At 49.5% G+C, this 20,874-nt stretch overlaps 1 long non-coding RNA gene across 1 annotated transcript; it reads right to left on the bottom strand.

The window, feature by feature from the left end:
* Window positions 1–6,008: 6,008 nt before the first annotated feature.
* LOC136943635 (uncharacterized) lies at window positions 6,009–14,926 on the bottom strand. Its single transcript, XR_010876700.1, has 3 exons — window positions 14,821–14,926; window positions 14,639–14,686; window positions 6,009–6,212 (listed from the first exon to the last, which is right to left on the bottom strand). It is a non-coding gene; the product is annotated as an uncharacterized lncRNA (long non-coding RNA).
* Window positions 14,927–20,874: the final 5,948 nt, after the last annotated feature.

The following is a 20,874-nucleotide window of genomic DNA, read 5'->3' as shown; positions in this document are numbered from 1 at the left end:
CACACACACACATCACACACATCACACACAGACAGACACACACCTGTGTTCTTGAGTATGTTTCAGGGCCCTTTGGCACAAAGCCAGGTTTCCAAGCAATGTCTGATTTACTTGAACAGTAGCCACAGAAAGGGTTGTGTGGACAGTTTGTAGACATGTATTCGTCTTGTTGAACGTTCACCGTGTCGAAGAGGCGGTGTTTGCCGTACCGTGCACCTAACACCATGTGCATGTAGATGAGGCTTTCCACGGTCTCTCCTTCATCTCGCGGTGAAGGGAGAGACGCTCAGACAAGACCACAGAACCACGTTCCTGCGTAAGAGAAACTTTTCACACTCCTAATATTTACTCTGATAATGTTTTCCTCACAACGTGGCAACTCAGAGCGGTCCGACTGCATAGGACTGAACCTCGGACGCGACACCACCAACTTTTAAGTCAAGAGCGGAGAAAGACCGAGCGATATGTTGCTTTTACCTTTTTACCTTTCGCAAAATTTGCTTTGAATAAATAGGACAGTCTTTCAGGTCTTCTGAGAGAGACGTGTGTGTTACAGGATCACCATAACACACTTTACTCTCAGGGCCTATCTTTTCGGTTTGAAGGAAATGGACAGAAAAATATACAGAAATTCAACGTAATTATATGTGAAGGTTTATTTAAGTTTGAAGGTACCATGAAGAAAGTAAGCCAGATGGGTTTATAGGCGTGTTGGCCGGATAGAGAGAGTGGGTGATGTTGTCGAGGGCAATCTGGCCAAGTGAATGGTTTGAATTTACCACTGCGCGACAGTCAAATTGTCCTAATCACTAGGTAAACAGATACTTCCCCTCCTATCAGAGCAGGTTGTCGAAATGAGGCAAAGGCAAAGAAGAAGAAAAAAAAAAGTATCACTGTTAATTGTTGTTTTCCTACTTATTCTGATTTAAAAACATGGGTATAATTATTTGTAAGTGCCACTTTGATTTTGAGAATTTGTTTGAAAGAGGCTTAAGGTGTTTCAGCTGAATTATTCACTTAGGTTTGGGTGGTGAAGGTTTTTCTAGCAGCGTTTGCAGACTGAAGTGAGAGTTGTGGTGGGAGGTGGGAGCTTTGTGCCCTTTCAGAACGACCTGATCCTCATCACCTGGCCTGCTTTTCTCAAGGTCTGTTGCTGTATTTCTTTACATCCAAAATGGGATAAAACAAGTGTAAAAAAAAGCGTGAAAATCACTTTTGAATGAAACACAAGTTGGCATTAGAACTTTTAACTTAAACTCGAAATTCCAAATCCCTTCTCTGTTTCCAGCACAGTTAGTTAGAGTAGGTTTTCACCAGCTTTCTGGTGTGTTCCGACAGCTGACTGCTTGTCATGAGCAACTATGGGTTAACCTGCATGATTCTATTCTAACACTTCCACAAGCATCCATCTGGATAAGGCTGGCGACTCATTGATTGGTTGTCTGTCTGTCTGAAGGTCTGTTGCTAAGGAACACAGAAGAAGACAAACCATCACTAACGATCAGATCAGAGATCAGTCTGATCGTCTACAACCTTAACAAACTCAATGGCAATATTAACATATTTATCATGCATTTAAATTGAGTTGCTGTATGTGCCATGTCAGTCGAAAATTAATTCAAGTTAAACATTTGAATTTCAATGTCTTTCAATGGTTTTCTATGAAACCCTTAAAAGCCTGCAGTTTGCTCAGTAAAACTCCACTCAAAGTGTCTGTCAAGGGGCTGAAACAGCACGAGTCCATGTTGGCATCTAAGCACTCCCACAGCTGAGTACAGTCTAACAGTGATTTAATGTTCGAGTGCAGTAAGTCTCTCTTCAGAAACCCAAACCTGCAGTCTAGGGTTTCTCCCATATTCCAAGTTTATAATGTGTCTGTGTTGGACACCTGATAGGTGAGGATAGGGTGTCACGGTCAGAGCTGTTGTACTGAAGTATCTTGTGTCGCACCCCGTCCAGCCATGTGCTGCTAGCAAACATCAGTCTAGTATTGAGCAGTCCGCCCTCCTATTTAAAGTGGTTTGGCATGGTAGTGATTTGGAGTCATCTCGCATTAACGCGATTGATTTAAGTCGAGCTTCGGAGTAAAATATCTAAAAAACCAACGTGTAGTATTGGGTTTTAAATGCTTACAAGTCTTCCATCCAAAACTGTACATGCACCTCTGGAACTTGTAATGCATTTCTGATGCCTACTCGATGATTTGCACAACTTTATTCGTGGACGTAAAGAGACCATCACTTGTTTTGAATGTTTTCCGTTGCCCAAGGGCATTAAAACTTATCCCTGGAGCTGTCCTCGAGCAGTGATGTGGTGATGTAGTGAAGGAGCTGAACAGTGTAGCGCTGCACAACAGTTAGCATGTGGGTTACACTCAGTCTGCTCTTATTAATAGCCAGGGAGAGAGTCTGGCTCAGCTTATAGGTTGCATTTGTGTTTATTGGTTAATTAGGGTTGGAGTTACACCATAATTCGTTTTGGTGCTCCCATAGTGAGGCGTATCGCATTTCGACTGATATGCATAATTAGGAAAATAAACAAGCACCACTTGGCTGGATGTAATGTATCTCTCATAGTTTCCTCTTCCTGTCTCTCTCTCTCTCTCTCTCTCTCTCTCTCTCTCTCTCTCTCTCTCTCTCTCTGTCTGTCTGTGTGTCTCTCTCCCTCTCTCTGTGTGTCTCTCTCTCTAACTCTTGCTTTCTCTCCCTTTCTCTCCCTTTCTCTGCCCCTCTTTTTCTCTTTCTATTTTCCGGTAGTAAAACGGTGCCAGGCTAACACATAAATGTGAAGGCAGTGTAACTGTACCCTCTCCATCAAACGTACAGTAAACCAGCCGAGCAGCGCTCCAGCTCTGAGGGGGGTGGGGCTAAACTTCCAGCGCCGCGATAAGGAGTGAACACAGCCACTTTGATTTATTTTAATGGTGACTATAAACGGCAATCAAGATGGCGGACACAGTGTCCATAAAGTTCTAATGGAGGATCAATTAAGAAGGCTTTGGCAGAGCGGGGGGTTTTACAGAGCGGTTGAAGGAGACACTGAGAACCCCTCCAGGGCCACGGTCTGTTCTGGAACACTGTTCATAAGCATGATGTGTTTGTTGAGCCGATCCGAAGCAACATACAGAGGGAAAGTGTAACCTGCGGCCTAAGTACTGCCCGATGTGCGACTTTATTTCATGTGGCAAGCTAGTGTACAGAATGTCGCACTCACAAATGACAGCCTCTCACCATTCTTTATTTTTTAATCTCCAAAAGAATTTCCACTATTTTACACATTTCAAATTAGATTAAAATAAAAGCGAAATGATGAAAGAGAAACATGGTTGAAATGTCAGTCTACCTATTAATTGGTTGTTTATGCACAACATGGCCGACGATCTGAATGACTGGCTTGTTTGTTATGGTCGTAACATGAAAGACACAACATCACGACTATTTTTCCTACGTGTCTATTTATGTTAGCACTTTGTACACACAGCACACATTTTGGGGGTTTCTCTGCGCTTTATATTAACATTAGTCTTCGGGCGAGTGTGTGTTTGTGTTTCTGTAAACCAACAGGTCACAGACACCTTGACTTGGCCACCGTATTGACAGAACTTGCTAATGAGAAGTTATTGAAATGGAGGTCCCAGAATTTTCTTTTCCACACTCCATTTATTTTCCCAGGTACATATTCATATTTTATCTGGACGTAGCATGACAAAATGTACGAATATTTGGAATACATGGCAACCAATCCGTCAAAAACGTGTTTTCTGTCCTTTCTGTTTACAAGAAAAGGCACTTCTAAACTCCACCTGACCTGGGGGTGTTTATAAGCCAAGTTTACGTTGTGAACATTTCAGAAGTCATCTAAGCCACCTTGCTGCAGGCTGATAAATTGGTTCCAGTCCGAGGCTGTTGTGTGAGAGAGAGTTTGAGCCAGTGAGAGGGAGGCCGGTGTAGAGAGGGAGGGACCATGCAGCCTACCTGTCAGCCTCACACCTGACAACTGTCAATCAGAAGGAATCGCATGTCAGGACAGAATCACATGCCAACACACTGAGTGTGTGTGTGTACTTGCTTGGAGGCACATGTGTCAATCAAATAGCTGGTATGTCATGAGGTACAGAGAGATCTGGGTTCCAGCTAAACACAATTTGAACATTATATACCATGCACCCAACTGGGGAGTGCATTTCAAGCTTCAAGGAGTTTCTAAAAGAGGACATGGTGTATGCCAATGGCTTTATGTTATAGTGATGGTATATATACAATCCTGTACATTCACACATTAATACTGGGAATGTTTATCCTGCATAGCATGTTTGTGTGTCCAGGCTGTCATGTACGGTGTGAGTGCCTGGGCGACAAAATGTGTGTGTGTGTGTGTGTGTGTCAGAATGACAGACTGGGAGAGTGAATCAGGCTTAGGACTTAATGGGCCCTGTTGACTTCCAGGCCAGCGGACGTCCAGACAGCAGATGTGTGGAACGTGCTAAATGACGGTCTTGTTGATAATCAAGCCCCCATTAGAGAGGAATGTGGTGGTGGTCCGGTAGGGGTGGGGGGGGGGGGATTGGGTGTTGGGGGAGCGGGGAAAAGGGGTGTTGTGGTGGGGGGAGTAGAACAGTCAAGTCCTGCGCAGTGTAAGCAGCTTCACACTGAAAGGAAGCCCCACACTCACTTAGACATTTAAACAGGCCTACTTATCCTGACACACACGTTTAGACACACACAAGCACACTGATACACACACACACACACACACACACACACACACACACACACACACACACACACACACACACACACACACACACACACACACACACACACACACACACACACACACACACACACACACACTGGCTCTTTGGGAGTCAGGTGGCTGAGCGGTTAGGGAAGCGGGCTAGTAATCTGAAGGTTGCCAGTTCGATTCCCAGCCGTGCCAAATGACGTTGTGTCCTTGAGCAAGGCACTTCACCCTACTTGCTTCGGGGAGATGTCCCTGTACTTACTGTAAGTCGCTCTGGATAAGAGCGTCTGCTAAATGACTAAGTGTAAATTTAAATGTTTGGTTCAGGAAGGTTCTGTAAACAAAACCTGAGGCTCCTCGTTAGATTTCTATCAAATCAGGCTCCGTATACCTGACATAGGAGCCTCAGCGTCAGCCAACAGCCTCTCAGCTGTCAGAGAGAGAGAAAGAAAGAAGCAAGAGAGAGAGAGATAGACAGACAGACAGACAGACAGGCAGACAGACAATCAGGCAGGCAGGCAGGCAGGCAGGCAGGCAGGCAGGCAGGCAGCAGTCTAGTGGGACAGCTGCAACATCTCATGCCCCTAAGTCAGCGAATTTACATCAGCCGGCGTTGCCAGAGACCACGAAACGCTTTCAAACAACGGCTCACTTCAAGAATTTTTGTCTGCGAGAGAAAGAGAAAAAAGGAAAGCACTAGAAATGTGTGCTGCTGTTGCTGAGTGAGCGCTGTGCATTAGCAGTCAGATTAATGAAAAAGTCTTACAGCATGGTCTATCACTGTGAAATTACTTGCAGACTCGGGGGGGGGGGGGGGGGGGTGGAGAGGTGGGGTGGAGGGAAGGAGGGAGAGAGGGAGACACAGTGGAGGGGAGGAAGGAGTGACAGAGGGGTGTTACGTCTCGTGCCTCTCTCTTCACACTTTCTCTCTCTCCCCTCTCATTCATTACCACTTATCAGGCAGTGGGCCATTAAGCCCCAAAAGCCAGTGCAGAGAAACTTTATTACAAAACCATTTATTTCAGCCAAAGACAAATAAACCGGGTGCACCTCTGGATGCATTAGGGCCGGCTGGGTGATTTGTTTGGGTTGATAACACTCTGACTGGGCCTCCACTCACCCCCCCACACCAGGCAGAGGAATAAGGCCGCCTTTATACCAGACAAGCACCCTTCTCATTCTATTGGAACCAGCTGCTAGTCACACACTTTATTTACGTTCAATTAAAGAAAAAGGCAGAACAACTGGTTTAATGAAGAGTGCTATTTATACGCGAGGGTTTTCTCATCCGAGCCTTCCGTTGACGAGGGGGGGAGAGGGGTGGAGGGGTGGAGGTGTGTTGTCTCAATAAACGTGCAGGTTGACGCAGAGTGCTTGTTAAAACAAGTGGACCTGATCGAACAGTGACAGAGTGCTTGACTACAGGTCAGTCATTCTGGTGGGGCTCAGCCATAGTCTTGGTCCTGGTCCTAATGAGAGAGAGAGAGTCGAGAGGTAAAAAAGAAAGAGAAAGAAATATTGATTACATTTGTATAAAAAAAAAAGAGGGCTGTGTGTTTGAGAGCTTATCTATGACCTGGAAAGATATAGGAGTTAGCACTGTAGGCGTAGCTACTATCTCTGTGTGCCAAGATGAAACTTGATCCAGAAATTTTGAGAAAATACCCTGCCCTCATCTCTCTCTCTCTCTCTCTCTCTCTCTCTCTCTCTCTCTCTCTCTCTCTCTCTCTCGCTCTCTCTCTCTCTCCTCCTCTTCTCTCTTCCTCTTCTCTCCTCTCTCTCTCCACCTCTTTTCTTTATCCCTCCCTTCTCTTCTTCTCTCTCTCCGTCTGACCACTCACCCTCTGCTCCAGCAGTCTCTAGCTGCCAGAGAGCAGTGGACTGAGAAGCTTGGAGGCTTTGTTTGAAGTCTGGTCCCGGCCAGTAAAGGGACACCCCTAGCATTCCCTGGCTCGTATAAATGACAGCTAGTGAAACAGGATCCTCTGTCCCCCTGATATCCACGTCGCCCGCTCTGTTAATCAAATTTGCTGTAATTGTCATCTGCCTGGTTTTAAAGACACAGGGGGGAAATCGTACGGCGACCCCCCAGATCACTTGTCCAGGGGTCATCAGAGTTTGTGTGTATTCACGCTCCGATGCGTGTATTCACTGTGTGTGAGTGTGTGTGTGTGTCTGGTCTGTTGGGCTGTCTGTTCATCTACAGGACTACCTGTTTTCCCTCCCTCCATTCCTCCCCGCAGTCTGACTTCTCTTCTCTCTCCCAAACCGGAAGGATGAATCCAGGATTCACACCAATCTCTTCTGCCTAAAGGGTCTGTAGGGCACCAGAGCAATAGAAGAACAGTGGGGCCTTCCAGTCTCCCTATTGGTCCCTCAAACCCCTCACCTGCAACACCCTTCCATCGCAGGTGTTCTTTCAGCACAACTGGGAAAGTTCTCTGGCTTAATGCAGACGGACATGTTTAACTGGCCAGGCATGGGAGACATCTGAGGCATGGAACCCTGGGGGAGGGAGGGGAGCCGGGAGGAGGAAGGTGTGTGTGTGTGTGTGTGTGTGAGGGGGGGGGGTCTCAAATGGTCTGCTGGTGCAGGCTTCTAAACCTGTGAGTGATTTATATAATGGAACATAGGTAACAGCATCAGTAAATCTTACAGCTCTTGGGGATAGATCGCACCAATTAGGTTTTTGAGGGAGGGAACTGTTCACATATTATTGTGGTTCACCAGAGTGAATTCTTAGGGATTTGAGATGTCAAGGTGCCAGCATTTATTCAAGGGATTGAAATCCATACCGATTGGACTAGCTCACACTTGTCTTACTTTTTCTTGTTTAACTGTTTCTCTGAAATTAGTAACTGAGTCTCTTCCCCTGCCCTGCTCTACCCTGCCCTGTCCTGCCCTTGCCCTGCCCTGCCCTTTCCCTGCTCTGCCCTGCCCTGCCCTGCCCTGCCCTGCTCTACCCTGCCCTTGCCCTGCTCTGCCCTGCCCTGCCCTGCCCTGCCCTGCCCTGCCCTGCTCTACCCTGCCCTTGCCCTGCTCTGCTCTGCTCTGCCCTGCCCTGCCCTGCCCTGCCCTGCCCTGCCCTGCCCTGCTCTACCCTGCCCTGCTCTGCTCTGCCCTTGCCCTGATCTACTCTGCCCTGCCCTGCCCTGCCCTGCCCTGCCCTGCTCTACCCTGCCCTTGCCCTGCTCTGCTCTGCTCTGCTCTGCTCTGCCCTTGCCCTGCTCTACCCTGCCCTGCTCTGCTCTGCCCTTGCCCTGCTCTACTCTGCCCTGCCCTGCCCTGCCCTTGCCCTGCCCTTTCCCTGCCCTGCTCTACTCTGCCCTGCCCTGCCCTGCCCTGCCCTTGCCCTGCCCTTTCCCTGCCCTACTCTGCCCTGCCCTGCCCTTGCCCTGCCCTTTCCCTGCCCTGCCCTGCTCTACCCTGCCCTGCTCTGCTCTGCTCTGCTCTTGCCCTTGCCCTGCTCTACTCTGCCCTGCCCTGCCCTTGCCCTGCCCTTTCCCTGCTCTGCTCTGCTCTGCCCTGCCCTTGCTCTGCCCTGCCCTTGCCCTTGCCCTGCCCTGCCCTGCCCTGCCCTGCCCTGCCCTGCCCTCTCCACAGTATCAGCCAGTTCTGGTCCAGCTCCAGTCCCACATGTGGCACCTCCATTGTGTTTCCCTCACTTTTTATGGGAGTGACAGTTTCATGGTGAAACAGAGCGTATTACAGCACCAGGCAAATATGCACTTTATCACCTCTTGACTGAATCATCACGTTTGATTTGGGTTCCACTCCATTTCAACTGACAGAAATTGCGCTGTATCTAAATCTTGACTTCTGCTCAAGAGATTTCATCAAACCTGACAAGCCCCTGGCCATGCTAATGGTCTGGGCTGGAGTGTGTGTGTGTGTGAGAGAGAGAGAGAGAGAGAGAGAGAGAGAGAGAGAGAGAGAGAGAGAGAGAGAGAGAGAGAGAGAGAGAGAGAGAGAGAGAGAGAGAGAGAGAGAGAATGACTGGACATGTGACATGCGTTTGTGTGTGTACGTGTGTGTGTGTGTGTCTGTTTGTGCGTGTATGTGTGTGTTTGTGTGCGAGCGTGCATGTGTGTATGTATGTTTGTCAGCCTATGTGCCCCGCCTACACATTAACAAGCAGGCTTTTCTATGATCCAGCAAGCAGGAGTGTTTACTTAGTACTCTGACCTTCTCCAGTGATACTTTCACTGCTGATATAAATAACCTCCCCACCCCCAAATCTCTCCCCAGCTACACAGGTAACACGATCCCACCACACCCTACATCCTCTCATTGGCCTGCCTCAGTCACATGTACCTGCTCTGCACCAATAGGAAGCCGGAGCAATGACGAGCCAGGGGTATTTTTATTCAAAGCTTGTTGTCGAGAGGCCATCTGTAAAAAATGGTGTTAGGACGAGAGGGTGTTGGGTTCCACGTTGAAACTGTATCGCGGTGGATCCAGGGCTAATACGTCCAGAGGTATGCTAATTACGAGGCGCTAACGCTAACGCCCATCCTCCAGCCTGCTGCCGGTTGGAGGGAAGCCCTTGTTATTCCCACACTCACGTTAACGTCACACCATGTTGACAGAGCTCCGTCCAACCCGGAGTGATGCAAGACCCCACCACGAGTCACATGAGAACAGCAGCCCCCCCACTCCCCCCATACACACACACACACACACACATACACACACTCCATCGCCAAGTCAGCCAGGAGGCTTGGACCATCCCTGGACCTTTCCAGAATAACAGTCTGATGAGTCAACAGATATGCCCGTCATGTGGAGTATGTATCAATGACAAAAAAAAAGATAGGTAGGGCCTGGAAATTTACCGCAAAGCTAAACATGGCAGCCTCGGGACTACTGAAAGATGTGTTTATCGATTAGAACATTGAGTTGCATGGTGTTAGTCAGTGTGTACAAACAGTGAATTGGTGTCTATTGGAGCTTGTGTGTGTAGTATTCCTGTATTGTGTACATGGGAAATGCTAGCCAAATGTTAGCGATTGAAATCAAGTCAAGTAAAGACTTTACCAACACCACCAGCTGCGTTGAGGACATCATGGAAACCTCTGGAAATCTGTGGAATTTATGTATGGTTTCATATTCAAAGTAAATTTCCTTTTCATGTTTTCGACAGACACTCAGAATTTCCAACAGCCTGGAATTTTTTATGCTGAGCGAGGGAAAAGAAGGATCTGAGAAAGGAAAACAGAATCCGTAACTCCCTCTCTCTGGCCTGGATGCTGAAACACATAGTTCTCTAAAACCACACCCTCTCAGTCTCCATTAGGTAAAATGTTCAGTAGATTGGGCTGGTTACCCTGCCCGACAATGTTCTGTCCCAACATCTCTGTCAGCTCTGTTAGTCTAGTATCTCTTGGTTTAAATCGGCTTTTAACACAAGCAGTTCGCATCCAAACTCTCTCCCACACCCAGGCTCGGACCCCACTCTCTGGCTGACCTCAGCTAGCTCTGAAGCCTGAACCTAGAACCACAGCGCCCACACTCTGATCCCAGGTCCCTGAGCTACTGCAACACCTCCATCCCAGCCTCAGTACTGTTCACAGCTCCTGGTCCCCAAATCCCAACACCCACACCCAGCTCCAGGACCCTGCTCCAGCCCCAGATCCAAAGAGCTCCAGCTCCAGATCCAACACCCAGCTCCATCCCCCACACTTTCAGCCCCGGCACTGACTCAGCCACCCCCAGGCCCACACACTCAGCTCCAGCTCCAAGACCCCAGCTGACATCCAGGCCCAGGAGCAGATGGAGGAGTCGAGGCCTGTCTGGTCCTCTCCTGGGTGGGCATGGCGCCCTCAGTCTCCCCTGGGAGGGAGACACAGAGCTGGAGCAGCTGGCCAGGCTCATACATCCCACCACTAACATTCAATAACACACATTAAATACATTCATTCATCCACTCCAAGCCTCCACAGCAAATCTCTGCTTGGTGCCAATTAAGTTTAGTGTTAACCAGCTAAAACAGACGTATTAGCCAGTGAGTAGGTAAGTTTGAGGAGCAAGCAAAGACTATAATGTAATTATAAAACATCTGTCTCCCTCTCAGATATGCTAGTTCACCATCTGCTGCCAAATCCTGACAAACGAACCAAAAATGCGACCAAAAGACCCAATATATACAAGTCAGATGTATCCACACAAAAGCCATTAGTTGACCACATCAACATCGTAGCCTGAGAACCACTTCTCATAGTTTCCCCTCAGTTCCCTTGCTTCGTCCAGCCAGTGGGGTACAGGGGGGTGAGCTGGCTGGAGCTGTGGGAGAAGGGATCTGTGTTCATGCCCTGGTCAATGTTTATCGATGGCTAATGGATTTTCTGCTGCTCCTTCATTTGTTTGCTCTGAAACTGAATACGCACATTGTTTATAAGGCTGGGCACCCTGAAATAGAAGCATGACTCACGATTCCATCGAACACGACCGCTGGTGACCTGACACCCGCCCACAGGCGAGGTGGGATGGGATGGGGGGGGATGGGATGTGGGGAAGGTGTGTGTGGGGGGGATGGAGGGGATGGTGGCTGGCCCGGGAAATGGGGGGGTGGAGGAATATGCAGCGGAAGATAAGGAGGGGGGGTTTGCATGTATCCGGTCTTGATAGGAACCCCATCTTAGTGCTGCACGAGAAAGAGGCAGTCCGTCACACAGACAGACAGACAGAGGCAGACAGACAAAGGCAGACAGACAGAGGCAGATAGAGGCAGACAGAGACAGACAGAGGCAGACAGACAGACAGGAGAGCATGGACCATGGCTTCAGATCCTGAGTATTTCTGCAGAGCGAGGGGGTTCTGACAGGGTGTGAGTCATGGCTGACCTGTCTACCTGCACACCAGACGAGGGGGTTCTGACAGGGTGTGAGTCATGGCTGACCTGTCTACCTGCACAACAGACGAGGGGGTTCTGACAGGGTGTGAGTCATGGCTGACCTGTCTACCTGCACACCAGACGAGGGGGTTCTGACAGGGTGTGAGTCATGGCTGACCTGTCTACCTGCACACCAGACGAGGGGGATGTTTCTCATATAGAACCACATGAGAAGCAACTGCATAAGCAACCGAAGCAGAAGGATGACTTATAACAGGGATTTCAATTGAGCTCTCCATAAAACAATGAGTCTGATGACGATATAGGGAGTAGTAAAAGTGGTCTAAGTGACTGAAAGGAAATCCTGCTGGATGGTTATTCCTAAGCAGGGTACAGTCCTATGGCTCTCCCTAACAGACGCTGGAGAATATTGAACACCTCTCGATTAATCTGCCTGTCTGGTTTCCAAACACCAGAACAGAAAATGTCTTTATGATGAGCTTTATATGACGTGCATTTGACAAAGTCCTTTTAATAAACTTTCTTTTTCAATACAGCCCACTCTACTGTGTCTTGTATAAGGGTCAAACAGAGGCTTTATCTTAAACATAAGTCTCCAAAAAGCTAAAATTGTCCTTGATCAAATTCCCTGACCCGTGCAACTCAAGAGTTGAGTGGATGTGAAGTCCAGGTGGTCTGATGCGACGGGGGGAATCGTCACAGCCTGATTGGCTTGAACATGTCTGAATTGACCGTGACGCCCGCGAGGGGAGACCAGAGACTCATGTTTACTTCTCCTGATGAAGAGACACTTGACGAAGTCCTCAGGGTCAAATCACGGTCTCCAGCTCTGCCAGGACGAGGAAACACGAGGGCTTCTGACACCGCGGCCGTGATTGCGAACCGAAATCAAAGAGGGATGCTCGGAAGAGAACAATATCATTCACTGTCGAGTTTTTGTCGAAGTTGAACTCTCTCTTTTCTGTCCCCCCCCCTCTCTCTCTTCCCCTCCTCTCTCTTTTTTTAGCTGCAGTCTGTTCTAGCTCCAACCTTCCTCCGGCATTGTTCTCTGACTGAAAAAAGAGAGAGATCGTCTTACCTTTTCAGGAAGATAGGGAAAAAAACACCTAAAACCCAAAACGCTCCGGAACAAAATAGGGGAAGCAGTTGAGTGAGAAAAAAGGGGTGGAGAGGTGGAGGAGGAGAAAGGGGGGGGAAGAGAAAGCTGTTATGGTATTTTGGATCTGTCTGTTGAAGTAATGAAAAAAGGTCACACACATTTCTGTCTGGCAGAATGTCTCTGTCTGTCTGTCACTGTCGTAATCTGTGTCTGTGTGTGTATCTGTCGCTCTGGATGTCTGTCTGTCTGTGGTTGTGTGTGTGTCTGTCTGTCTGGCAGAATGTCTGTTTGTGTCTTTGACCTTTACTTTGCTTTACCACAATTTGTATAAATTGAGTAACTTCTCTTTGTCTTTCTCTCTTTCTTTCTCTCCATCTCACCCAAACTATTCTCTGGCACTTACCCAAGCACACATGTACTGTGTCTGGTGTCTGGTAATGTATGTGTGTCACACATACGTACATTGTTGTGGTCTATGTTGGTCAGTATGTCAGTGAGAGGACAGACTTGATGACAGAGTGAGTGACAACATGAAGAGGTGTCATGAGCCTATTCTCTGTTCATGTTCTTATCTAATCTCATAGATTCCATCTGTCAAACGCACACATTCAGTAACACACAGCGCGTTCACAAGAATGGATGTCTCAAGCCCCTATGTGGTGCACGATCATAAGTCTTTCATTGTCTCGACAACAACAGTGAAGACGATTCATGCTGGTGATTAGCAGTTCATACCTATTTGTGATCTCTGTCCTTCTCACAGTCACCTGTTTCCTTGTCTGTCTGTCTCTCTCCCCTAGTCACTCTCGCTCTCTTTCTCTCGTAGTCTCTCTCTCTCCGTCTCGCTCTCTCCCTAGCCCGAGGCAACTTCTTGGGGATTTTTCAGTAAGCCGAGAGCTTTGAGACAAAACCAGGACCTTATCAGACGGATCAGGTATGTATGGGAAAGCGATACAGAGAGACTCACTTGCCCTCTAGATAAGGAGGTACAAGTTTCCAGTGTATGCTGCCGGCCTCTCCTGTTACTAATACTGTTCTGGAGCTTTTGTTGCCCTACTGGGGTGTCGTGCCCCCAGGCCCAGCGAACAGCCACTTCCACCCCGACCCACGGCCCGGCCCCCCCCGACCCCCCGGCCCCCCCCGACCCCCGCCCCCCCCCCCTGACCCCCGGCCCCCCCCCGACCCCCGGCCACCCCTGACCCCCGGCTCTGCCTTGGACTCACACGGACACAGACACGCATGCATACACAGACGCATGCATTCACCGACACACACACACACACACACTGACCTTTCGCTCCTCCTTCAAATGACACTGTAGTGTCATTTGAGTAGTATAACCTTCAGGTTAATGTATACCATCTTTTAATGCTTAAGAGTTATGTATAGGAAGTGATTGTATAACTCAAAGCCTACTTTAACCTTCTTTAACCTGCTACTCTCTCTTTCTCACACACACACGCACACACACATACTCTCGCTCTCTGAAGGCAGTGGCAGGTGCCACTGCTGGAAACAGGGTTCAAAGGTCATAGAGGATGAGCAGGGTCATGTGAATTTGCCCCCAAACCTTCATGCTGCTTGCCTCCCTTCCCCCCCAGCTACCTGCCTGACTGGCTATCTATCAAGCTCAACCCTGCAGCCCCTTTAACCTGTGGATGTAGACACACACACACAAATAAAAAATGTGGCTTTCCTGAAAAGAAAATGAAATAAATGAATTCAACAAGGTCCTCGTTTATCTTATATCCCTCCCTCCCTCCCTCGCTCTCTAATTCCTTGTATCTCATCGTGATCCTGTCAAACACTCAGGTGACATGACAGCCTGACACCACATCTGTAGTACTACATCACCTCTCTCTCTCTCTCTCTCTCTCTCTCTCTCTCTCTCTCTCTCTCTCTCTCTCTCTCTCTCTCTCACACACACAATGCTTTTGACTCACCAAGGTTCCCACAGTCCTGCTACCAAGGCCATTAGCCAATGACCTGCTCTAGAAAGAGTGCAAGTGAGAGAGAGAGAGATAGAGAGAGAGAGAGAGAACGAGGGAGACAGAAAGAGAGAGAGGCTTATTATTTAAGAGCATTTTCCACATTCCAACCATGTCACTCTAGACCTGCTATTTACCTTCTCCTTCTCTGGGAGAGCTGCCACTCACTCTCTCAAGCCTTCTGAGCACGCTCACAACTCACCCAGCCCCCGAGTGAAGCTGTCATGGCCGACACCCACTTGGACTTGGCTCCGGCCCAGGCCGTGCACCAGTTTCGACCCAAACCCAGCCCCCTTCACCTGCAAAGGTAGTCATTACATCCATTTACCCCCCCCCCACCTCCTCCTAGGCACATACATACACATGTCCCAAAGATTTACCCCGTCAACACCCCTAATCTCCCCCCAGCCTAAAAGCACTTCAGCTTTCTAAGCCCTGTCGCTCTCCCTCTCCCGCTTCCCGACGGAGCTTTTAATGCCAAATGAAAGTTTTGAAGACAGATGCGGCCGTAATCTGAGAGGCGGCTTGTTGTTCTCTCTGGAGGGGGGGGGGGCACTCGGGGGAGGGGGGGGGGGTGATCCTACGGGAGGACAGGAACAACACGTACGATCTGGAGGTAAAAGCAAGCCTGGCTGCCGATGTTACTTTGTGCACATGACGCACAGGCACGGGTACACCCAGAGACACAGCGACACACGTTGTGCACACACACACACACACCCTGGTAAACAGACACAAGGTCTGGCCATCTATCAACCACCTGTCTCTCAGGCTGCTGCAGTACAGACATTAGCAGAGGGAGGAGGGGTCGGGGGGGAACTTGAGAAGGGCGCAATTCTAGGTTCATCATTCACACACACACATGCACGCACACACGTGCACGCAGGCACACACACAAACACAGGTAAACGCACACAAACATGACTCGACACACAACGCATTCGCAGGTATGCTCGTTGGCACATGCGCCCACACAAACGTGCACGTCTTCCCCTGACTGTCTTTCCCACACATTGACACCTCTCTCTGCAGTACACAGCCCAGACATGTGGTCTGCAGTCACTGTTCAAACCGTATAAGTTGAATACTCCGTCGAGCAGGTAATGCAGGCTTTTAGCCTGCCACAGAACAATGCAGCAGTCTTCTTGGCTTCAGCTGCATGTCTCGTTCTGGTGAATCCACAACTTCCTTTTGGGCTCCGCAGTCAACTGTGTTCCCAAGGATCTGTTTCCTGGTTTCTGTATGGTTTCACATGGTGCTATGCTCACAGGGGGTCTGTTTTCTCTCCGGTGTGTGTGTGTGTGTGTAGCGGGGTTTACCTACATGCTAGTTTGTGGTGTGTGTGTGTGTGTGTGTGTGAGGGGGCTGCTACCTGAGACGCTGACACACTCAGCAGAGAGTCAGAGAGAGTTCATCCAAGTTGAAGGAAGCGAGGTTGCCAGGCCAATCGTGTCTGAACACACATACAGGAAGTAGGAATTCTCCTGCAGGAGATTTCAATGAGCAGCAGTGAGTCACACATAGCTAGGGTCATGTAGCATAGGACAGCGAGAGAGAGAGAGAGAGAGAGAGAGAGAGAGAGAGAGAGAGAGAGAGAGAGAGAGAGAGAGAGAGAGAGAGAGAGAGAGAGAGAGAGAGAGAGAGAGAGAGAGAGAGAGAGAGAGAGAGAGAGAGAGAGAGAGAGAGAGAGAGAGAGAGAGAGAGAGAAAAAGGGAATAAAGAGAGAGAGAGATACAGTAGAGAGACAGAGAGAGAGAAAGTTTCAAAAGAGGTTTCAGTCACTAAACACATCCATTAGGAGCCGTGCGGCAGGGTAGCATACATATCTCCACTCTCCTTACTGAGCTGTGTCTTTCTCTGGCTACAAGTTTCTCAGATCAAAGCTGAGACAGTCTGAAGTCTGGGTCTCTGGTTCTCTGGGTCTGGGAGGCACACAGTTCCCAGCCCCAGCCCATCAAAGGCCCTGGCGCTGGGGATAAAAGCACTGTGTGTCTGGGCCCGGGACCCGTCAAAGACCCTGGTTGTGTGGAGGTCCCTGAGGTGGCCGTCAAGAGTCAGGCCTCAGGCTTGGAGGTGCTAAGTGAGAGGGGCCTACTGAGAGCCTGGGGAGCGGGTGGAAGTACTAGCCCAGCTAATGCCTCCCTCTCTGGGAGAACTGGAATGTCTGGGTAGGAGGAGAGGGGGGGTGTTGGATGCAGACTGTGCTGTCTGATGGGGAACTGGGCCTTCACACAAGACCCCCATTAGAGGGGCTCTGGAGAGAAATCCTCTCAGCACTTCATGTATTAAACACACATCTATCATCTGACGACACACACACACACACGCACACACAATCCCTTCAGAAAGCAATCCCACAAAATCACAACCTTCAGACACATATTCTTCGTAAAAAATGATTCTTTGTGAGTTCCAAGGACCTGAACGAGCTTTCATCAATCAACCTTAAAGTGAACTACCAAATGTATAAGATTTGTTATCTTCGACATTGTGACTGTGAATGTTATTCTCTAACATTCACAGTCACACCATTAAACACGTGTCTACTACTGTAACCTGTGACAGTTTAGTTGAGTTACTGTGGTCTCCGTGAACTAAGTCTGCTAGTCATGTCTGCATTCATCAGTGCTACTGTGCGTTAGACAAGTTGGATAGTTTTGTAGGTTCAGATCTCCAGAAATATCCCTGGATCACACACACACACACAAGTTACAGGACACGCACACTCAGACACACACAAGTTACAGGACACGCACACACACGCACACACAAGTTACAGGACACGCACACTCACACACACACAAGTTACAGGACACGCACACACACACACAAGTTACAGGACACGCACACACACGCACACACAAGTTACAGGACACGCACACTTATGCACACTGTAACCACACGTACGTTCACAAACACACATACACACTCACACACATATCTGTTCACCAATATCACGCAGATGGATGTCTTCACACACACACACACACACAGGTCGGATCTCACTTCCCCTGTTCAGACTGCATGTTGAAAGGCTTCTGCTCTCTGCCTTTCCCAGACAATAGAGGGCCAGAGACGAGAGGGAAGGATGGAGAGGGATGGAGAAGGAAGAGATTCTCTCTGTGAAAACAAACATGTGAAATCAACACCCTGCCTGCCCCTCTCAGGTTACGCTCCGGTGACGATGGAGGGCGGACCCCGGTGAGAGAGAGAGAGAGAGAGAGAGAGAGAGAGAGAGAGAGAGAGAGAGAGAGAGAGAGAGAGAGGTTGGTGATGAAGATGGACGGAGACAGGGAGACAGACAGACAGACAGACAGACAGACAGACAGACAGACACACACACACACACACACACACACACACACACACACACACAGACAGACAGACAGGACGCTTCCCTGAACAGGATGCTTCCCAGCAGTGCCTCATGCATGGATATGACCTGATGAGGGAGAGAAGAAGACAAGCGACAGGGTGGAGTTAAGTCTGTCCTCACAGACGGGACACCCCCACACACACACGCAGACATACACCCACATGTGGGTGCACACACTTAACATCACGCATGGATACACAGGCTCCAGCCCACATCCACTTCACCCATGGTTGCCAAGTGAGGGCAGCAATACATTTGGTATGTATACTACAAATCCTTCCATCACAAGCCTGCCAGACTTCCATGAACAACCACAGTCAGGAAAGGACAAGGGTCTAAAACACGGGTAGATGACACACACACAAACAACCAGATCTCTGGCTCATGACCTATCGGCTGCATGCGAGAAAAAGGACACTGTCAACGTTTTTCTGGGAACTCCCACTCAGCAGTAAACACACACGTGCACGTGCACATACACATACACACACACATACAAGCCCACATAAACACACAGGAACACTCAAAACAAATGTAGAATAATATACAGAAAACACATGCAGGCATACACACAGACAGTGGGGGTCCTTACATGCCTGACAAGATGTTCACACACAGGCAAAGGGCGAGATCTATTTCCATCCTGCCACTACTGTAACTCCAACGTTCTTCAGAAAGCCCACGTTGCCCTCTACTCACACCTCCCCCTGGCCCTGTGCAAACCTTCACCTGGGTATACAGACAACACACCCACCCACCTGCCCCCCCCACACACACACTTACACACACACTTACACACACTCCCCGCTACTCTCAGTCCTGGGTCTGCCGGTCCTGCCTCCCCCAGGCTCGCGTGCGTCTGAAGCAGAGATGGTTCCTGGTTCGAGTCCTTGTTTGTCACTTTTCAAGATGTTTTGGTGGATGGCTGCCAAGACAGGAAGTTACATATCAGGTGTAGGTGTGTGAGGACAAGCTCTCTCTTTTTCTCGACACCCTTTTCTCCTGCGTCCTCCCTCCCTCCTTACCTGAGCATGAGGTCCTGGGAACAACAGCCCCGTGAGTGACAGATCGTCGCCTGAGGCAACGTCTTCTCCTCCAGGTGAGGTCGAGGCATCTCAAGTTACCCACCTGCCCCTTCCTCCTCTCCCCATCCTGCGCTGGTTTGGTTCTGATCCACCTGCTCCAACCCCCTCCTGCCAGCCACTTCTACGCACACACACACACACACACACACTCACACTCAAACACACCCTGGGAGACAATAAGGTGCAGGACTGCCTCTGCAGTAGCCCGGGGCATGGTGAACGTTGTCTGGGAAAGGAAGCAGTGTTGTAACACTAACCTCCCTAACTGGAGGCACCACAGCAACTCCCTCCTTCCCCCCTTTCCTCATTCCTCCTTCACCTCCCTCCTCTCACCTACTCATCCTCCTCCTCCCTCCTTCCCCCCTTTCCTCATTCCTCCTTCACCTCCCTCCTCTCACCTACTCATCCTCCTCCTCCCTCCTTCCCCCCTTTCCTCATTCCTCCTTCACCTCCCTCCTCTCACCTACTCATCCTCCTCCTCCCTCCTTCCCCCCTTTCCTCATTCCTCCTTCACCTCCCTCCTCTCACCTACTCATCCTCCTCCTCCCTCCTTCCCCCCTTTCCTCATTCCTCCTTCACCTCCTTCCTCTCACCTACTCATCCTCCTCCTCCCTGCTTCCCCCCTTTCCTCATTCCTCCTTCTCCCACCGACACCTGGCAGTACACTCTGCGACACTGCTCTACCGGCCTATGGTGTGTGTGTGTGTGTGTGTGGGGGGGTAGAGGGGTAGAGGGGTAGGGAGAGAAGGAGAGCAGACAGCAATAAAAGCAGGCCAGGGAAGTACAGTCCGAGGGGTGGAGGGCGAGGGAGAGGGGGAGAGAAAGAGAGAGGTAGAGACAGAGAAGAAGAGAGGGAGGCAGAAGGAGAAATGGAGAGGGAAAGAGAAAGACAGAGAAAGACAGAGAGGGAAAAAAGGAGAGAAAGGAGAGAGAGGGAGAAAGAGAGAGAGATGGAAAGAACTTTCCCCATCGTTTAGTTTTCAGTGACTGTAAGGAGATCCAAAAATGTGCAAACTGAAGTCCGCGTCAGTCCATTCATTTCCTGCGGTATTTGAGTAAATATTATCAATCTACTATTGAAAATTGCACTGGCCATCCATCGTGATACCAGAAGCCAAGCTTGAGCTCACTTTTACACACATCATCATAATTAGTCTTCAGTTTGTGTGCTGTGTTTGTGGCTCTGACATTCAAGTATGTGTGTGGGCCCACATGTGTGTGTGTATATGGTGACAGTGTTTTTCCTTAGGCAGCAGGATCTTGAGGTAAATATCTCATCTTCTTTATGGAGTTATTTTGTCTGGGTGGTTCAGCAAGCAGGCAGGCAGCCAGGAAGGCAGACTGACTGACTGGCAAGCAGGCAGACAGATAGAGAGGAAGACAGACACAGGCAGTCAGGCAGGAAGTAAGACAGGCAGGCAGTAAGGCAGGCAGTAAGGCAGTAAGGCAGGCAGTAAGGCAGGCAGGCAGTAAGGCAGGCAGGCAGACAGACAGGCAGGCAGGCAGGCAGGCAGTAAGGCAGGCAGGCAGGCATGCAGACAGGCAGGCAGGCAGGCAGTAAGGCAGGCAGGCAGTAAGGCAGGCAGGCAGGCAGAGGCTGAAGCACCACACTGGCAGGTGTATGGCTGGAGAGCCTGGCTCAGTCCATATGCTTCCTGTGTCAGGATCACTGCACCAGCAGCTGGGGACTGTTACACCATGTCAGTTGACCTCAGTGATCACAATACAAA

This window comes from Osmerus mordax, chromosome 5 (assembly GCF_038355195.1).
Source record: "Osmerus mordax isolate fOsmMor3 chromosome 5, fOsmMor3.pri, whole genome shotgun sequence".
NCBI classification, from domain to species: Eukaryota; Metazoa; Chordata; class Actinopteri; order Osmeriformes; family Osmeridae; genus Osmerus; species Osmerus mordax.
This window is presented reverse-complemented; position numbering and strand designations above follow the sequence as displayed.